General features: G+C 37.0%; 1 pseudogene; it reads right to left on the bottom strand.

The window, feature by feature from the left end:
- Positions 1-10,467: 10,467 nt before the first annotated feature.
- Positions 10,468-11,788, bottom strand: LOC114208070 (tubulin alpha-1A chain pseudogene; annotated as a pseudogene).
- Between the last annotated feature and the right edge of the window lie 6,316 nt (positions 11,789-18,104).

Here is an 18,104-nt window from a genome sequence, read left to right as displayed (position 1 = left end):
TGAAACCAAATGTCTTGATTCACTACCATTCTTTTTTTTTTAAGATTTTTTTTTTTTTATTTATTCATGAGAGACAGAGGGAGAGAGAGAGAGAAGCAGAGGGAGAAGCAGGCTCCCAAGGAGCAGGGAGCCTGATGCGGGACTCGATCCCAGGACCCTGGGATCATGACCTGAGCCGAAGGCAGATGCTTAACCGTCTGAGCCACCCAGGCGTCCCTTCACTACCATTCTTAAAGGGAATATAAAGATTAAAGAACAAGTCCATTAAACCAATTGACACAATTCAATTATTTTTCTAGAGTGTGATTGAATTTGGGGTGGTATTTTCTTAAAAAAATACCTGAGTGATTTCCCTGTTGCATCGACAGTAAGACTCCTTTATACTTTAAAAACAAAACAAAGCAAAAAAAAAAAATTGAAAGGCTTTGTTATTTCTAAGGATAAACAAATCCCAAAGAAATAAAAGATTTTATATCTATGCCAGCAGTTTATATCATCTACATGTTAAAAATCCTTTCCCAGCAAATTTAATGTAAAACACGAGTGTAAATGCAGCTGGGCTTTATTCGTGTAATTAACATGAGAAGAGCAGTAAAGATTAGTATTCACAGAGAACACCTGCTTTTTTCACTCTCCATAAAAATTAGCATTTTGTGAATCATGGCTAGTTAAAGTAGTGGTATGAGACACTACCATACAAAATGTAAAAGAAATCTTTGGAAATGCATGCCTCATTTATTTAGTGCATATCCTTTAAAATTCACTTTTTCTTACTGAGTTAAAGAACATTTGGTTCCTTTTGCACAACATTTCATGATGTGGTATTCTCATTGTATCATTTCCAGTGAATGAATATTGAATAGCAGTTGCAAAGCTATTTTGAGAAAGTTCCAGTTTTGAACAGACAATGAAATCCCTAGAAAAATGTGCTATTACAATCTCAGAATGAAATGAAATTACAATATCTTCCACATTTATATGTATTTAGACAATCTTTGTAAGTCATGTTACTTGTGGAGAGCTTAGGTGGTATGAGAAATGATTATAAAGCAAAAAGGTTAGGAGACATGATAAAAAATCTTCAGCATATTCAAGAGAAGTCCATTGCTTTTGGAATAAATGTAGAAATCACTTTAAAATTCCCTGTAGTGATTTTAAACTTGTATTATATCTGTATTCTATGAAGGTGAACAAATTTTAAATTATTATCTCCAATGAGATTTATGAAATGATGCACCAATTCAATGCAGTGTATGAAGATATGGGAAGAAAAACGTTTGCCTTTTTTTTAAATCTATAGAAATATGATCATATGGATATATGAAAATGTATCTTGGTTAGGTACTTTGATCTATGCTGTCAGGGATCAAGAATGTCTTGTCTCCTTCTTGGGGAGCAAGAGCTCCTGTCGTCTTTCTAGATCCTTCTAGGTAGACTAAGAATCAAAATGACATGAGACAGATTAACAGGAGAAAATCAAATTTAATAGGTGTATATATGGGGAATCCACATAAAAATGGAAATTCCAAAGACAGGCAAAATGAGGTGTATATATATATATATATATCATCTGAACCAAGGAGAACAGATGAGGGTCTGGGAGTTCAGGGGAAAGGAATGAACTTCACAGGACAGTAAGAAGAGCAGATATTTGGTAATTAGATGTTTACCCTGCCATACAGATGGGTCATTCAGATAACATTTATCTCTGCTAATAATTCTTATTCTGGGAATTACCCCCAATTTAGATTCTTCTATGTAGTTAAGAGAGGGGCAAAAGTTTCTCTTGAGCCCACATGGTGTCAAGTGCCTTCAGCTCAAAGTAATCTACATGCCAAAGTGGCACATTCTGAGGGTCCTGACCTGAATTCCTTCAATGCTATCATTTATTATTATTACAATAGGAAAATATATAAAGCAATAAGAAGCATATATTGTCTATTTTTAATAGCATCTGTAAAATTATGGTTTTAGTTGCCACTTGGCCAAATTTGGTTATCAGTTTGTTCTGTGAATTTGTGGAGGCTTATCTGGGGAAAAAATCAGCATCAAAATATCAAAAGTAGCATGGCAGCAAGTAATGTTTATAAAATGTCTGATATGCTCAAGTTAATTAGGTAAAATAATAGACCAAGAGCATTAGGCAGACTACACACAATAATAAATTACACAAATATTAATAGTGTAAAGTTCAGAGTAAGTCAAGATAACTGTGGGTTTAAAAATTTTCAATGCATTAAATTGAAGTTCCTTGAAAGAAGTTTGATAATTCAAAGAGCTAATGTTTATTTGGGGATGGGCAGAGTTTTATAGGTACAGGAACCTTGTAAGTCTAAATGGAGAATTGAAAATCTATGTCTAATTGGAAGAAGAAGTAGAACCTTTTTGACTCTCGTAGAAAATTCATATAAAGTCAAGTTGTGGGTATTGTTTACCACTACAATTTCATTACTTCAGTTTTTTTGGGCAAACAGCAACATTAGTACTAGTTTGACAATAGAAAGTATACTAGATAGAAAGCTGGAGAACATGGATGTACAAACTAGTACATATTGCCAACCAAATTTTAGTTTTTATTCTAGAACTGCTCCACCTTAATTCTTGTTGACCTGCTTAGTATTTTGTTGATCTGTTACTTGTCTGAGTTCTCTTAATACTGTGTTACCAATCTTATCATTTTTGCTGTTATTTCATGCCTATTCTTATTTTCAAAATTAAATGGGAACTCATTGGTGTCATAGTTGTTGATTAAAGGGGGAGGGAGGGAGAAAGATGACAGAAAAGCATGGTGGAAAGAGCAGCGTAAAAGAAGCCAGAATACCTAGAATTAGGTCCCAGGTTCGCCTTTTCCTATCAGTGGTGTCAGAAAATGTTACTTCATATTTTTGAGCCTCCTTCTACTTCTTTGTAAAATGGATTTACATGACTGATTTTCAAGCAGTTTAGTACAAAGTACATAACCAAGATAACCAAGAATACCTACATTTAAAAAGAAATACTTCCAAGACAAATCTTTAGACAGGGGTGGTGGTGTAAGGAGATTGTGGACTCTGTTTCCTCCTTCACATTTTCAATTGCTCCAACTTAAAGAAGCAGCATTTTAATATGTCAAGGTCCTGCAAATTTTGGTCAAGAAAAAGACAACTTATAGGCACCTGGATGGCTCAGTCGGTTAAGTGTCTGCCTTCTGCTCAGGTCATGATCCCAGGGTCCTGGGATCTAGTCCCGTGTGGGTCTCCTGCTTGATGGGGAGTCTGCTTTTCCTTCTCCCTCTACCCTTCCCCCTCTGCTCGTGATCTTTCTCTCTCTCTCTCTGATAAATAAAATCTTAAAAAAAAAAAAAAGAAAAAGACAACTTAAAAATGACTGGGAAGAGCTATAGCCTTTTTACTTGCCCTTGCCACCATGCTCTCTGGTTTGCTGTCGTCTTGAAGACCAGTCTACATTTCCAGGCTGGGATGTAGTTCCCTGTATCTGCAGGGTGCAGAGCAGGGCTTATTATCAAAGAATTGTGTTTATATAAACATGAATGATTCAGGCAAGACACTTGCCTTTGTTTTGCCTAACTCAGAATACACTCAGGGTGCAGAAGTGTCCTGGTTACTCTCTATTGCCTTTCAAAATTTTTTTTATTTATAATTTTTTTAAGATTTTATATTTATTCATGAGAGACAGAGAGAGAGAGAGAGGCAGAGGGAGAAGCAGGCTCCCAAGGAGCAGGGAGCCTGACGTGGGACTCGATCCCAGGACCCTGGGATCATGACCTGAGCTTAAGGCAGACGCTTAACCATCTGAGCCACCCAGGCGCCCTAATTTATAATTTTTATTCAGCTTTTGTAGTTGTTCTTAATGGACTGGTTCCTCTGACATAAGCTACTCCATCATAGTCAGAAGCAGAAGGTTGCCATCTCCCAAATGTGAGATTTTAAAATGAAAACATAATATCAGGATTTTTAAAATACTATACCACAATGTCTATTTTGTATTTGAGTAAGTGTTAATGAAATATCCTTTTTCTCTTATTTTTCACTAAACACATATTTTTTTAATGTGTGACAAGTGGACAGATCATGGAATTTTTTTTTTTTTGAAGCATGGGAAATAATTTTTGAATGGATATAACATACCAATCTTATGATAGCTACCTTTTGGTATTTCTACCAAAGACTACTCATATTGTATATGTCTAATAAAGTCACACATGTGTAATTTTGTAGAAGTTCTGTGTAATCAGGTCACTGTTTTATTTTTTTTATTTTTTTTTTTTTAAAGATTTTTATTTATTTGAGAGAGAGAGAATGAGAGATAGAGAGCATGAGAGGGGGGAGGGTCAGAGGGAGAAGCAGACTCCCTGCTGAGCAGGGAGCCCGATGCGGGACTTGATCCCGGGACTCCAGGATCATGACCTGAGCCGAAGGCAGTCGCTTAACCAACTGAGCCACCCAGGCGCCCCTGGGTCACTGTTTTAATTAGCATTATTAACAAAGTTTTTCTGACCTGATAAAGTTAAAATTGTGATCACACGTTTGACAGAGAAATTATTTTAATCAGAGCACTTGATTCATATTAGTGGGTTCATAGCAGTTGTTTAAATTGGCTAAGTATATAAGGCTAAAATAAAGAGAGAAAAATATAACAAAGGAAGAAGAAGGACCACAGAACACAGACAAAATTGTTTGCAGAAGAAATACTGTGTATTACAAGATAACCATCAACATTAACATCACTTAACATGTATTGATTTTTCTAGAAATTTGGTGCTTCACATTCATCATGTAATTTAATCTATATAACAAACCTACATGTTAATTATTAGTAGTATAAATTTATAAATGAGTAAGCAATCTCAGAGATTAACAGATATTGCACGGCAGAGCTGGTATCTAAACCCAATTCTGACTGTCTTGGCTTCAAGATGAAGCCGGGGCTCAGGGCCCAAGAGTCCCTGGCTCTGGGGGTTCCAAACAGACCAGATTAAGTCACTTGCCATTGACAAAATCCAAAGGTAGAGAGATGAGTGGTGGTGAAACAAGAGAGGAATTTATTTCAGTGAGGCCAACATCAGGAAGACATAGGACTAGTGTCCCAAAGTCTGTCTCCAAATTGCTGAAAAACCTTCTAGGTTTATATAAGGAAAATGTGGGACAAAGGTCAGTGGGTATGTGCAGCTGGGCAATAAAAGTCAGGTTGATCATTGTCTTGGGGTCAATCAAGTGGGTCTTGCTGGTGCCAGGGGATGGGTAGTTTTGGTTCTCATCCCTGGACACTTTGCCTGCTAGGTCTTTTGCCTGTGTTAAAGAGAAGATGGAAAGAAGAACTTGATCATTTAGAAAGTACAGATTGAGGTAAAAAATGGAGGCAGTTAAGGGTAAAACTGCATCCTCTTTCAAAGGCATGTTTTTTAATTTGTTTTTTGTTTTCTTCGTAGTAGTAAAATGAACACTTACCTGCTACAACTCCCTGCAGAAGTAGCCTCAGAGAGTGAGTTTAAATGAACCTAAGGTGTTTGAGTAACATGTGAAAATCCCAATCAAAGATACTGGGTGGGATGTTGTCTCAGAAAGGTAGGGCTGGACTCTAATGGCAAATGAGAAATTTTAAATACCATCCATTTATTTATTCATTAGTGTTTATCGAGTGTTCCTTGCTATGTAAGGTATGTGCTTTTAACCATTAAACAGTCCAGATTTAGGTACTCAAAGGGAATGTTTCTCAAGCTTGCAGTATAGTCAGTAAAGCTGGGGAGATGTGAGATCTTAATGATTCTTAATTGTTCTTAATTTCTTAATGAAAAATAATAAAATGGTATTATTATCAATGAAAATTATAGAATAGATCAAACAGCATCAAATAGATTATATACAAGCTTATTTCACCTAATAAGATCATTGTGTGTGTGTGTGTGCATTTATGTGTGTAAATTTTTGTTTATGCTTACACATACACACTCATGTATGTGTTGCATCACAATGGAAAATGTTCTTTTTTTTCTTGTGTTTCTCAGTCAAAAAATTGAAAAACCATTTTCTAAGGAACACCAAAAGATTATCTACTCAGAAACAAGAGTCTACAAAATTTAACACTCAAGTACTGTATGTTACATCATAGAATATTTTGAAAATTAGTAACGTAGAGAGAAACCAGTGATCTGGCATGATGAAATTTTCCATCTTGCAGTCTAAAAAAGGAATTTAATCATATTATTCCACTTGCCTTAATAATCTGGCTTCAAAAATAGAGACTTTAAAAACCACTTCCTGGTTGTGTCTCTGTTTTGTAATTGCTAATAACAAATATTTGTTATTTTTTATGGAAACAATCCTAATCAGTCAATCACTCCTGCTTTTAGCCTCCTTCTAAAAAGCCACAAACAAGCTATTATAGATAGAAGGGCTTAAAATAAATTTGTTTATTTGATCTCTTTACAAAAAATCCTTACTTTGGCTTTTTTTTTTTTTAAAGGAATTAATGAAAGAAAAATTTCCCTCTGTTCCAAGGCTTCTAATTCACATTATTTTTTTTTCATACTGGTGATTTGGGGTATTCGGGATTTCAGCCATTTCTGATTAAAATTCTAGTGATTAAAGTTGACCTGAAAACTTGATGGCTTGCTTATTTGTTTACAAGCTGGTAGCATTTCTCTAATGAGCTGTGAGTCTTGGGACAATAATGTATTTATTGGGACCATAACCACATAGTCCCATCATGAAAACTATTATTACATGCTGTTTATGGTGCTGTAAACTTTTTCTTTAACACCTATTATTCATCTGACACTCACCTCTGAGGTTTTAAAATAGGAAACCTTAGCAAAATAAATTACTATACAACACAGTTATGATACTAGACTCTTCAAAAAGGATGGAAGGGAAACAGTGTGATCTGTTGGTCTAAACAGAAATTGTTGGAAATAGTATTTCACATAAAAAGACTTAGTAAGACATTTAATAATATAGATCTCTCACTAGAACATAGATTAAATAAGCCTGAAGCTTTTTGTTTATATGTTTTAAATAAACAATTTCATATATATATTTGTATATAATATATTTATATATAATATTTAACATAACTGTCAAATTAGTGGCTTAAGCAGTATCATCTTAACATAATTCTTGAGCCTGGATTCTCTTGTCTTTGGAGTGATTGTGAGATAGAGAAGCTGAAAGGACTCCATTTTAGAAAGGCTCCATTTCTGCTCTTTTTCTGCTAGGCCCTATTTACTCATGTTCTCTATTTCAACTTATATCTGAATAAAAACCAAAGAAGTTATGTTCCCAGTCAAGGAGGAAGTAAGAAAGTTAATCATTCTCCCGGTTTTGTCTTAGGCTCCCAAACACCTGATAATATCTAAGAAGAGCTGAATCCCAAACATGTTCTAAGACATTAGCTTTGAATGAATCTGACATCAATACCCCCTACCTTTAGTGATTTATGGAATAACACCTATTATTCATCTGACACTCACCTCTGATCAGACCCTACCCTGGATTCCTGGAGAAACACATATCCTAGACCCCTTTCCAATATAAATTCCTAACCCCATGGATTGGGGAGACTCATTTTCCTTTCCTTTCCAAGTCTCCCAGACACTGTCTGCTATTCTCTGTCATTCACACTATTCATTAAACTCTGCTTTCAGTCTCTCTAGTTTGTGCCTGATTTCTATCCTGTGAGAAGCCAAGGACCCTCTTGGTGGTCCTGAGGGACCCCACTCTGAGTTCTCAGAACCAACCTGCCTGCATCAATTGCGTGTAGTTTTACAGACCACATATTTTACAAGACACCTAGCTTAAGAGATGTAGGGGGTGGGGTGATCCAGGGGGGACTGAAGCCATGATTCTCTTTGATAAAAAGATTTACCTCTGGGCTGACAGAGGCCTTGAACAACTTCTTTTTACTGGTCTATATGTTCTTCTATTTCTGATCCAGAAACAATAGGTTTGAATGGAAAGGCATTACTCTTAGCATGACCACTTTTGCAAGAGAACTATAGAAAAGGTCTTAGGGTAGATTTATTATAATTCAAGTCAAAAAATCATGATTATGCATATTATCAATACATAAAATATTTAAAAATTTTTTCTTTAGGGTATATGAACATGTTTTTAACAAAGAATTCTTTTTAAAGATTTTATTGGTTTGACACAGAGAGAGAGGAAGAGAGCAAGCACAAGCAGGGGGAGTGGCAAGCAGGGGAGAAGCAGGCTCCCCGCTGAGCAAGGAGCCCTTTGCGGGACTTGATCCCAGGACCCTGAGATCATAACCTGAGCTGAAAGCAGATGCTTCACTGACTGAGCCACCCAGGTGCCCCAACAAAGAATTTTATTTTAAAAAACATTTTTAGGGGTGCTTGGGCGGCTCAGTAGCTTATGCTTCCAACTCTTGATTTTGGCTCAGGTCGTGGAGCGTGCTTGAGATTCTCTCTTCCTCTCCCTCTGCACCTTCCCCCCTAAAAAACAAAACAAATTTGTAAAATACAAGTGTTTTCATATGTCCCACTATATATAATAAAACCAATTTTCCATTCCAGAAATTGTTTCAAAAATATATTTCATGGGCATCTGGGTGGCTCCGTAAGTTAAACATCTGGCTTCAGCTCAGATCATGATCCTAGGGTCCTGGGATTGAGCCCCACATCATAGCTGGGCTCCCTGCTCGGCAGGGAGCCTGCTTCTCTCTCTCCCTCTGCCCCTCCCCCTTTGCTCATGCTCACTCTCTCAAATAAATAAAATCTTTAAATATATATATCAAACTATATGATATATGATATATATATGACATATATATGTTGAACTATATGATTATCTGTCTTATATGATTAAGGCAATCATAGTCTAGATGATCACAAATGATTATAATTGTTTCATTGGATTATAAATACTTATGAAATTTACATCTTATACACACACTCAAAATGTAGATCCTCCCTATCTGTAGCCTAGCAAACAAATTTCACATACAGTAGATTTTTCTTCTAACTTTTCTGTATTGATGAAACAACCTGATCTTTACCTTTGTAATTTATTTATACAGACATATTCCCAAATCTTTTTTTCTTTTACCAATCAGACCTGCCATTCATACCATTTGCTATTATGCATTCCACCCTCAATAGGTCATTCCATCTATTGATTCACAGAACTTGCTTGCTTTTGTCTCATGTGACTCTACAACCCATAAAACCTGTACAAATAACCTTTGAAACATCTTTATCCTATGCAGTAGGGACAACTACAGATGGTATTGAAAGTAGGTGTGTACTCTTGGTTTACATGACCTCTTTTGATTTGCTTATTGTTGATGTTTCTTGGAGAGAAAAAAAAAACACAGTGGAAGAGTAGAAAATACAATCAAGACTCATTTCTCTCCATCCAAAAATTATAAATGCTATTTTTTGCCATTTACACTTTAACTTAATTCTTGAAAAACAAAAACAATATGAATATATTGAGTTCCATTTAATCTGCTCTCCAAGGCAATTGCCATTTTGAGTTTGTATTTTCCAGTTTTTTTTATCCATTTCCTTGTTTTTCCATTTAAGACATTTATTCAAACGCATCAGAGAAATGGACAGCTTGGGTCTATAACAAAGTGCCATGGTTTAAAAGCATAGGTCAGTGATTTTATATGAGAGTATACACTGCTACATACAAATTAACTGATCAGAGCACAACTTTTTTTTTTAATTGTTCAACTTTTTAAATTTTTACCTATCTGGAAGGAGAGACTTGGTATATCATTTAGTTTGAATCTGCTTCATCCTATTTACTAATAAGGTTAAGGCTGAACATGTTTTCATTTAATTTATGGGTTCTCTACATTTCCTCTTTTTTAAATTTTATTTTATTTTTTTATTATTATGTTAATCACCATACATTACATCATTATTATTTTTTTAGTTTTTAAAAGATTTTATTTATTTATTTGAGAGAGAGAGTGAGAGAGAGAGAGAGCACATGAGAGGGGGGAAGGTCAGAGGGAGAAGCAGACCCTACTGAGCAGGGAGCCCAATGCGGGACTCGATCCAGGGATTCCAGGATCATGACCTGAGCTGAAGGCAGTCGCTTAACCAACTGAGCCACCCAGGCACCCTACATCATTAATTTTTGATGTAGGGTTCCATGATTCATTGTTTGCATATAACACCCAGTGCTCCATGCAGTACGTGCCCTCTTTAATACCCATCACCAGGCTAACCCATCCCCCCACCCCCCTCCCCTCTAGACCCTCAGTTTGTTTCTCAGAGTCCATGGTCTCTCATGGTTCATCTCCCCCTCTGATTTCCCTCCCTTCATTTTTCCCTTCCTGCTATCTTCTTCTTTTTTTTTTTTTTTAACATATAATGTATTATTTGTTTCAGAGGTACAGGTCTGTGATTCAGCAGTTTCAGCAGAGCACAACTTTTCTATGTTCAAAACAAAATAAGGTTCCCTGTAAAACAGTACCTTTGTGACATTTTTAACTTTAGTATTCCTCTCCTTCTTCACCCTCTCCTCAACAGAATCCACACCAACCTCACATAATCCTTCTCAAAGGCAGCCATGTCCTCACGGGCCTCAGAAAACTCTCTTTCCCCCATACCCTCACCCACATACCAGTGAACAAAGGCACATTAGGCATACATCAAGTCAAATTTGTGGTCCAGGTGAGCCCCAGCCTCAGCGATGGCTGTGGTGTTGCTCAGGATGCACACAGCTTGCTGTACTTGGGCCAGGTCTGCACCGGGTACCACAGTGGGATGCTGGTAATTAATGCCAACTCTGAAGCCAGTGGGGCACCGGTCCACAAACTGGATGGTACGCTTGGTCTTGATGGTGGCAAGGGCACATTGACATCTTTGAGAACCACATCCCCAAAGTACAACAGGCAGCAAGCCATGTATTTACCATGTCAAGGGTCACATTTCACCATCTGGTTGGCTGGCTCAAAGCATGCATTGGTGATCTTTGTTACAGAAAGCTGTTCATGGTAGGCTTTCTCAGTAGAGATGACAGGAGCATATGTAGCCAGAGGGAAGTGGATGCAGGGATGGCTCATGAGGTTGATCTGGAGTTCTGTCAGATCAACATTCAGGGCTCCATCAAACCTGAGGGAAGCAATGATGGAGGACACAGTTTGACCTATCAACTTATTCAAGTTAGTGTAGGCTGGGCATTCAATATCGAATTTTCTACCACAGATATCATAGATGGCCAAATTGTCTACTGTGAAGGCACAGAGTGCTCTAGGGTGGTGTTTGTGGTGAGGGTTGGAATTGTAGGGCTCAACCACAGCTATGGAAGCTTGGGGGGCTGGGTAAATGGAGAACTCCAGTTTGCACTTCTTGCCATAAACTACAGAGAGATGTTCCAGATGAACCTGGAACCAGATCCCCTTCCAAAGCTGTGGAAAACCAAGAAGCCCTGATGACCTTATGCATTGGTCAGCAGCCAGTTTGCAAATTCGGTCCAAGACAAGGTCAATGATCTCTTTGTTGATGGTGTAGTGCCCTCAGGCATAGCTTATTAGCAGTATCTTCCCTGCCTGTGATGAGCTGCTCAGGGTGGAAGAGCTGAGGGTAGGTGCCAGTGCGAACTTCATCAATGACCAGGTCTGTAAAGATTGCCCTGGGAACATGCTCCCAGAATGAAGAAGGTATTGAAAGAGTCATCTCTTCCCCAATGGTCTTGTCACTTGGCATCTGACCATCAGGCTGGATACCATGTTCCAGGCAATGGAGCTCCCAGAAGGCATTGCCAATTTGGACACCACTCTGGCCAACAAGGATGGGGATGCGTTCACACATGGTTGCTGCTTTGTGGCAGCCAAGCAGATGGTGGAAAGAAAAGGGAGAGGTTGCAACTTTTTACAGGGTGACTCTTAGGTGGTAGATGATGTAAGAGAACCCAGCTATTTATTTTTTAAATTAGGATAAAAAATACATACATAGAAAAAAGTATAAAATAAAATAATGTGTACTTAAATGCATGATTACAAATTGAACACTAGGTAAACATCTCCTAGGTCAAAATATATAACATTGTTAGAATCTCAGAAATTATTCCCAATTGTCCCTTTTCCATAGCATCTTACTCCCTATAAAATACCACTGCTCTGACTCCTGTGACAGTCATTCCCTTGTTTTGTTAAGTTTAGTCTCCATCTAGGCATTACAAATAGTATAGACTAGTTTTGTCCATTTTTTAAAATTTTTATTTTATTTTTGAAAGATTTTATTTATTTATTTGACAGAGAGAGAGAGCACACACAAGCAGAGGGAGAAGTGGGCAGAGGGAGAGGGAGAAGCAGGGAGCCTGATGCAGGGCTCTATCCCAGGACCCTGAGACAATGACCTGAGCCAAAGGCAGCCACTTAACCACTGAGCCACCTAGGTGCCCCTGGTTTTGTCCATTTTTTAATTAAAGATTTTATTTTTAAGTAATCTGTATACCCAGAGTGAGGCTCGAACTCACAACCCCGAAATCAAGAGTTGCATGCTCCCCTGACTGAGCCAGCCAGGTGTCTCTAGTTTTGTCCATTTTTGAAATTTATATTAATGGAATCATATACCATATATTTTATGTGTCTTTCACTTGACATGATACTATTTAAATTCAAATGCATAGTTTGCACATTTCCTTGCAATATTGTGTGCCATTTCATGAATATACAATTTAATTATTTAGTATTGACAGGGATTTGGGTTGTTTCATTTTCTCAATATGACCAACATATGTATCCTAGGGTAATTGAGCATTCATTTGTCAAGAGTGTACACTTGGAGTAGAATCATATTTGATAGGATATGTGAATTTCTAACTTGACCAGACAATTCCAAACTCATTCCTAAAGTCAATGTGCTAGTTTATACTCCTACCAGCAGCATATAAAAATTTCTTTGCTCGGGCGCCTGGGTGGCTCAGTTGGTTAAGCGACTGCCTTCGGCTCAGGTCATGATCCTGGAGTCCTGGAATCGAGTCCCACATTGGGCTCCCTGCTCAGCGGGGAGTCTGCTTCTCCCTCTGAACTTCTTCCCTCTCGTGCTCTCTGTCTCTCACTCTCTCTCTCTCAAATAAATAAATAAAATCTTTTAAAAAAATTTCTTTGCTCTACACTTTTGGAGGAATAGAATTATGTATAATCTTAATGTATTAAAATATATGTAATAGATACTGATTACAGTGAGTGTGAAATGGTATCTATTATAGTGTTACTTTGCACTTAACTTGATTGTTAATGAGATTAACTGCATTTTAATGTTTCCCCTATGAAATACTTTAGGACTTTTTCTGAAAATTATGTAAGATTTTTACTCATTTTTCTGTTGGATTATTTCTCTTTTATCATTGATTTGTAGGATTTCTTTATATATCCTAGATATTGTTCTATATTTGCATTATATACTACAAATATAATCTGTAGTTTATTTTTTTATACATTTACATACCTTGGTTTTTCCACCGATGGCAGATAGTCCTGATTCCCAAACTGTCCTGAGGCACTCCAGGATACCTCATTGAATTCACAGGTGTGCTCCAGGACATTTTACATTTTCAAAGGAAATTGAGCAACACAGAACACTTATTGAACATTGTGTAAAATACTTTCTTGAGGAAGTTTACAGTTTCAATATTATATTGTGCTACATTCTTTTGGATGATAACATGTTTGCTAAGCTAAGTTTCTGGTGTTTTTTTGTGGTCAAAAGAAATCACCAATCTAGACACAGACCATACACCCTTCCCAAAACTAACTCAAAATCAATTATAGATATAAATGTAAAACTCAAAACTATAAAACTCCTAGAAGATAACATAGGCAAAAACCTAGATGACCTTGGTATGGTGATGACTTTTTAAGATACAACACCAAAGGCATGATTCATGAAAGAAAGAATTGATATGTTGGACTTCATTAAAATTAAAAACTTCTGCTCTACAAAAAAACAGCAGCAAGAGAATTAGAAAAGTTCTAATTCTGGAGCTTTTCTGAGAGAAAGTTTTGCCAAAGATACATTTGATAAAGGATTGTTATTCAAAAAATACAAGGAACTCTTAAACTCAGCAATAAGAAAATAAAACATCTAAGTTAAAAAATGGTCCAAAATCCTTAACAGATATCTCACCAAAGAAGATACACAGATGGCAAATAAGCATATGAAAAGATGTTCCTCATCATATGCCATTAGGGAAATGCAAATTAAAACAATGAAATGCCACTACACACCCATTAAAATGGCCAAAATCCAGAACACTGACAAAACCAAATGCTGCTGAGGATGTGGAGCAACAAGAACTTAATCATTGTTGTGGGAATAAAAAATGGTATAGCCACTTGCAAGACAATTTGGTGCTTTCTTACAAAACTACTCTTACCCTTGCCATACAATCCAGCACTCAATACCCCTTGGTATTTACCCAAAGAAGTTAAAATCAGCTGTCCATGTAACACCAGCAAATGGAGGTTGATAGCAGTTTTAACTATAATTGACAAAACTGGAACAACCAATATGTCCTTCAGTAAGTGAATAAATAAATAAACTGTGGTACATCTAGACAATGGAATCTTATTCGGATCTAAAAAGAAATGAGCAAGTGGGTCACGGCTCAGTCCACTAAGCATCCGATTCTTGGTTTCGGCTCAGGTCATGATCTCAGGTTCTGAGATGGAGCCCTAGTTGGGCTCTGTGCTCCACAGGGAATCTGCTTAAGGTTCTCTCCTTTTCCCTCTACCCCCTCCCCCACCTGCTTGCTCTCTCCAAATAAATAAATAAATAAATAAATAAATAAATAAATAAATAAATAAAATGAGCTATCAAGTCATGAAAAGATATGGAAGAAATGTCAATGCATATTACTAAGTGGGGAAGGCAATTTTAAAAGGCTACTATGTCATTTCAACTATATGAAATTTTTGAATGGGCAAATTATGAAGACAAAAAGATTAGTGTTCACCAGGAATTGGAGGAGGGGAGAGGGATGAATAGATGGAGCACAGATGATTTTGAGGGCAGTGAAAACACACTATATGATACCATAATGATGGATACGTGTTATTATACATTGATCCAAACCCATAAAATCTAAAACACCGAGTAAGCCTTAATGTAAATATGGACTTCGGGTGATTGTAATGTGTTGACATAGGTTCATCAATTGTAATAAATGTACTTCTCTGGTAGGGGATGCTGATAATAGGGCAGGCTATGCCTGGGTGGGGCATGGGGGAAATGGAAAATCTCTGTATCTTGCTCTCAAATTTGCTGTGAATTTGAAACTGCTCTAAAAATAGTCTTAAGAAAAAACATTTTAAAAGCAATTACTATGCAAAAATAAATTTGAAAGAGAAAATGAGGGTGGCAACATCCAATCTAATTCAAAGATGATTAACAAGTAGTGCAGCACTCAATGGGCACACACATCCCATTAATAAGTTAGATTATTTAAGAATGAAATAAAAATATTTTTTTCAATTTGTACACATTTATTTTTCAAATAGCTACTACATTTTTAGGATATAAACATTAAGTTTTAAGAAACTAATCATTAAATAAACAGAATGATTGAGTATTTCTTTTGGCCTATGAATATCATGAAAAAAAATTGAGACCCTAAGGATGTCATGAACAGACAAAATTTAAGAACTTCTGGAATAGTGTTGCAGTAAAGAAAGGTTATAATTGATTGGTTTGGGAAAAGGTACAGGCATACCTCAGAGATATTGTGGGGTCAATTCCAGACCATGGCAATAAAGCAGATATTGTAATAATGTAAGTCAAATCATTTTTTGCGTTTCTCAATGCATGTGAAAGTTATGTCTCCACTATACTTTAGTCTGTTAAGTGTGCAATAGCATTATATCTAAAAAATTACATACCTTAATTAAAATATACTCTATTGCTAAAAAATGCTAATCATCGGCGTGCCTGGGTGGCTCAGTCAGTTAAGCATCCAGCTCGATTTCAGCTCAGGTCATGATCTCAAGCTTGTGAGATTGAGCCCCACATCAGGCTCTGCACTGAGAAAGGAAACTGCTTGAGATTCTCTCTTCCTCTCCCTCTACTCCTCCCCATCGCTCATCGCTCTGTCTTTGTCTAATATAAATAAATACATCTTTAAAAAAATGCTAACCATTATCTAAGCTTTCAGTATGTCATCATCTTTTTGCTGGTGGAAGGTCTTGCCTCATTGTTGATAGCTTCTGACTGATCAAGGTGGTGGTTGCTGAAGGGTGGGATGGCTGTAACAATTTCTTAGAATAAGGCAACCTGTGAAATTTGGCGCATCAATTGACTCTTCTTTCATGAATAATTTGTCTGTAGCATGTGAAGCTGTTTGATAGCATTTTACCCACAGTAGAACTTCTTTCAAAATTGGAGTCAATCCTCTCAAACCCTGCTGCTGCTTTATCAACTAGGTTGGTATAATGTTCTAAATTCCCTGTTGTCATTTCAAAAATTTTCACAGCATCTTCACTAAGAGTAGATTCCATCTCAAGAAATTACTTTCTTTGCTCATCCATGAAAAGCAACTCCTCAGCTGTTGAGGTTTTATCATGAGATTGCTGCCATTCATTCACATCTTTGGGCTCCACTACTAGTTCTCTTGCTGTTTCCATCATATCTATAGGTATTTCCTCCACTGAAGTCTTGAGCCCCTCAAAGTCATCCATGAGGGCTGGAATCAACTTCTTTTTTTTTATTTTTGGATTTAAATTCCAGTTAGTTAACATACAATGTAATATTAGTCTCAGGTGTACAATATTTGGTGTCTTTTGTGGTTCCATACAAATTTTGGGATTGTTTGTTCTAGGTCTATGAAAAATGCTGGTGGCATTTTTATAGGGATTGAATTAAATCTGTAGATTGCTTTGGGTAGCATAGCTCTTTTAACAATATTTGTTCTACCAATCCATGAGCATGAAATGTTTTCCAATTTCTTTGTGTCATCTTCAATTTCTTTCATCAGTGTTCTGTAGTTTTCAGAGTATATGTCTTTCACTTTTTTGGTTAAGTTTATTCCTAGGTATCTTATGAGTTTTGGGGCAATTGAAAATGGGATTGATTCCTTGATTTTTCTCTCCTTGAAAAGAGAAATCTGAAGAAATATGACAAATTTCTCTACACTGATTTTGTATCCTGTGACTTTACTGCATTTGTATATCAGTTCTACCCGTTTTTGGGTGGAGTCTTTTGGGTTTCCTAGATAGGGTATCATGTTATCTGCAAGTAGGGAATAGATTTCTTACAAGCTCCTGTTAATGTTGACATTTTAACCACTTCCCATGAATCACAAATGTTCTTAATGGCATCTAGATTAGTGAATCCTTGCCACTATCTCTGGCAGCAATAGCTTTATGAAGTGTATTTCTTAAATGATAGGACTCGAAAGTCAAAATGACTCCTTGATCCACGAGCTGCAGAGTGGATGTTTTGTTAACAGGCATGAAAACAACATGAATCTTGTTGTATATCTCCATCAGAACTCTTGGGTGACCCAGGTGTCTTGTCAATGAGCAATAGTATTTTTTTTTAAAGATTTTATTGATTTATTTGTCAGAGAGAGACAGAGAGAGGGAAAGAGCATAAGCAGGGGGAGAGGCAGGCAGAGGGAGAAGCAGGCTCCACGCTGAGCAAGGAGCCCGATGTGGGACTCCATCACAGAAGCCCAGGATCAAGCTGAAAGCATACCCTTAACCAACTGGGCCACCCAGGCATCCCTGAGCAATAATATTTTGAAAGGAATCTTTTTTCTGACCAGTAGGTCTCAACAGTGGGCTTAAAATATTCAGTAAACCATGTTGTGAACAGATGTGCTGTCATCCAGGCTTCCATTTAGAGAGCACAGGCGCAAGTAGATTTAGCATAATTCTTAACGGCCCTAGGATTTTCAGAATGGTAAATGAGCACTGGCTTCAACTTAAAGTTATCAGCTGCATTAGCCCCTAACAAGAGGTAACTTGTCCTTTGAAGCTTTGAGCCAGGCATTGACTCACCTCACCTCTCTGTTTCCTAGAATTGAAGAGTCACAGGCTTGCTCTGGATTAGGCTTTGGTGTAAGAGAATGTGGTAGTTGGTTTGATCTTCTTTGCAGACCACTACAACTTTCTCCATATCAGCAAAT

Source organism: Eumetopias jubatus, unplaced genomic scaffold (assembly GCF_037043125.1).
Source record: "Eumetopias jubatus isolate StellerSeaLion01/CBP00866 unplaced genomic scaffold, mEumJub1_p1.0 scaffold_4, whole genome shotgun sequence".
In the NCBI taxonomy this organism is placed as follows: Eukaryota; Metazoa; Chordata; class Mammalia; order Carnivora; family Otariidae; genus Eumetopias; species Eumetopias jubatus.
The sequence above is the reverse complement of the archived record's forward strand: the minus strand, read 5'-3'. Positions and strand labels throughout refer to the sequence as shown.